The sequence below is a fragment of the Mizuhopecten yessoensis genome, unplaced genomic scaffold, assembly GCF_002113885.1.
Source record: "Mizuhopecten yessoensis strain PY_sf001 unplaced genomic scaffold, ASM211388v2 scaffold2091, whole genome shotgun sequence".
NCBI classification, from domain to species: Eukaryota; Metazoa; Mollusca; class Bivalvia; order Pectinida; family Pectinidae; genus Mizuhopecten; species Mizuhopecten yessoensis.
In genome coordinates this window covers 639,985-643,784 of record NW_018404373.1, presented here as the reverse complement: position 1 = coordinate 643,784, position 3,800 = coordinate 639,985, and positions in this window count along the sequence as shown.

Below are 3,800 nucleotides of genomic sequence, written 5' to 3'. Positions count from 1 at the left end.
CGTTCTGGTAAGTTAGGTCAAAGTTCAAATACTGGGGCGTTCAAAGTGTGGTTAGCTTCTATTTTCATTGACGTAATTAACGCAGAAACGTTTTATTTAACTGATATACCTAGCAATTACGTATTCATCGATGCACATAATTTACATCATTTATCCTCTTTTTCTCTCTCATTTAAACATGTTTTATTACCACAAATTACACCAATAGGGTTGTGGAAACCAGGGGGTTTCGAATTACAGACGATTCGTCACAAAACCGCCACGCCCCAAACTATTTCGCCCCAATTTTTCTAAGTTTACAGTTCATTTCGCCACAAGTTTGACAACCATATCGCCCCTAAAAAAATCGCCCTCCAAACCATTTCGCCCAAAACCTATATCGCCTAAAAGTCTTTATCGTCCAAACAGCCCTATCGTCTCTTATCCTATACCGAACGATATATTTAGTGGTAAATATTGCATTTGAAGAACTGCTACTAATTCTGTTTTTATTTTTGTGTTACAAATGCTAATTGCTTTCAATTAAATTACAGTATCACTAGATATAAGTTCATATTCAAAGGATATGTACGGTATTACTCAAATGGCATTTTTTTTTTTTACATTTTTCTATTCACCTTTTCTGTTATATGTATTCTCTGAAAATCTGCAATAAAAGTGTTGGATTACATGTCTAATATAGACACTATCGATCTACGGCAGGCGTGCATATTGTCATCTAACTTTTTTTTTTGATAGCTACATTCATCAATTTATGATGACAAGTAGTGAAGATCGAGTATACGAACATCTAAAGAAATATCTTTGATGTAATTAACACTTTGCCTACACATAGTAGAAATATGACTTAGTTGTTTATTTTAAAATCATCATTTTTAAACCACAGGACAGTTAGGAAACAGTTTCAGAAAATCTGGAAGCTTGTCTGACAGATATCAGTATCTGGATGAACGCCAACGTCTTTCCCCCAAAGTGTCAGCAAACAATGGCTCTCCAGCTCAAGGTCGGTGCCAGAACTTTTGAGACTGTCCCAAATGAACGCTATTGCCAAATCCTGTTACTACCAGATCAGGAACATCGGCTGTATTCGGCAGTTTCTAACTGCAGATGCATGCAAGATTTTGGTGCATATCTGACAAACTAACTAGTCGCCTGCAGAGGGTCCAGAACACTGCAGCACGGCTGGTTACTCGTACTCGAAAGAGAGAGCACATCACACCTGTGCTATATTCACTGCACTGGTTACCTGACAGTTGTACGAACAGGTCGCAGTACATAAGTTTGGGGTGCACATACAAGACACTGAATGGAACAGCTCCTCAGTACCTACAAGAGCTTGTTACCCTGTATCAGCCGTCACGATCACTGCGGTCGGAGTCGGAATCTTTGTTGTGTGTCCCAAAATCTCCTACCGTCACCTATGGAAACAGGTGCTTTGGGAGGGTTTCGGCCTCGTTGTGGAATAGCTTACCATCTGCTATTAGAAAGTCAAATACCATGGCCAAATTCAAGAGGGGCATCAAACTCACCTCTTCACGTCTGCATTTTAAAATCCTTGCAAAGACGTCATGTAAATGCCATCCTTAAATTGTTCAATTTTGTTAAATTATGCCGTTCACATTGCTTGCTTAAATGTATAAAAGTGATTGTAAGCCTTTGTTTTTGTTTCACAATTATAACTATTACTTTTATATCCATCCATATGTAGAGTAATTTTACAAATTATATAGGGCGCTATATAAATGTTGTATATTATTAGTATCATCCATCTGTGTATTATTACTCCATCAATCAATCGGTGATCAATCGGTGATAATTTTAAACCATTTTTAAAAGTGTCATACATTGTATAAGCTCAAATGTGCCGCAGTACAAGTTCCTTACAAGATGTACAATTTATCAGACGAGTTCATAGCTAAAAAGTTTTCAATTATAGATGAGCGCTGCATGTATCACCATAACACGGGCCAGTGACATATACATTGGGAGCGTTAAACAATGAATAAGTCCGGTCTTCTGATGGCACAGTGTTCTTGTTCGTGGTGTCGGAATATCTGGTGTATCTATGGTCATAATTTGTTTATTCCATTTTAGACTAACAAGTATCATTCCGTAGCTTAATAAACCAATAAGTATGGTACCCAATGTAAGACACAAAAGCTTAAAAAACCCGCCTTTGTTTATATGTTACTAACATCTTGTGGCTTAAACGAACATTTTATAAGAATGTCGATTACTACATAAAGTTTAAAAGCGAAAAGTTGAAACGCGCAATAACATTAGATAGCAATCTAATTGCGTATTTAAACATTCAAATAGTACTTAATTCGCAAGGAAATTGAACGATGGAATGAGAGAGGGGAAATGCACATATCACATTAAAGATTACAAGCCACTCAAAAAATCCATTGATTTGGGGCGATGTAGGCCTAGCTCTCGGTACGAATTAAATTTTTTGGGCAATATGTATGGAGCGTAAAGGTTTTTTGGGGGCGAAATGGTTGGGCGATATGAAACATACTTGGGGCGTAACAGCTTGGGGCGTTACAGTTTTTGGGCGAATCGTCTGTTTAAATTTTCTACGGAATTCTACCTGTCCGTGGTTCAACATTTATCTTTTTTTTAATATTTTTTTAACATGCGTCAAAAAATAGTCACCAATTAAAATTGTCGGACTGAGAGAAAAACATTTATTAAAACCTAATTTCGTTCAATTAATTTTAAACGAAGAATAACTTGACCATGGGCTGGTTCTCATTACAGTATTTTCCGCAAGTAAATACGACGTGCATGTATTGCGCTTTCCTAGAAGTGTGAACAGACCTGACTCGTCAACGTATTTTTCAGACGTGCAACTAACTGGTGACATCGGGCAAGTTAACATTAAATTTATTTGAAATTTCAGGTCAAAACATTGTTTAGTTTTGAAAGAAGAATTTAGATTTTTTTTTAATTTTAATAACTTGCTTCCAATATGTCTCTATTTAGTCCTTTTCACAAGAATGTTCATTGTAACGACTTTCATTATGTGATACATCCACATACTAAGATAATTTAACTCCGTGATATATCGAATATTTCTAATCATAATTCATAATACCAAAATGTTTAACGCCTTCTCAAATTTTGTACCATGTCCACTTCGGAACTACAAACTGTTAACATGTGTGGTCATGATTTTTATTTGTATATTTTGATTGCACGTCAAAGTTGGCAAAATCCCTATTTATTAATATTAAAAAAACACATTATTATTACATAGTAAATTCAAGACCTCAATTTACTAATATTTAGAAGAAGAAGGATGTTGTTTTCAAATACTAAGAAATGATACCATTAATGAATGATTTACTTTTGCTTGTTATTGATTTTATAAGTTTTGATCGAAAACTTCTCTCTATTCCTGTAAAGGTTTCCACTCGAGGAAAGTACCAACAGTTGGAAATTATTTTTCTGTTGAATAATGTACAATATAAACTTTTTTGTGCATATTTACTTAAATTATTATAAATCGGATCTATTGCTTGATACCGTACAAGGCAAAAATTATAGAGTGTTAGACCACGGACTTTTAAAATCATATTCCGTGGTTAGACACTACAATTTTGTTTTAAGTTTCTTGTACTCAGAGACGTATATATATATATAGATTAGTTACATAACACATTATATATTACTAGCCCAAAACGAACGACTTGTTGCAGGCAACTACATATAATGTCTATGCATTTTTTTCTCCTCAATTAAACATTAAATTTTATATCATGTAACATCAAAACATCTGGATAGACAATTAGTCT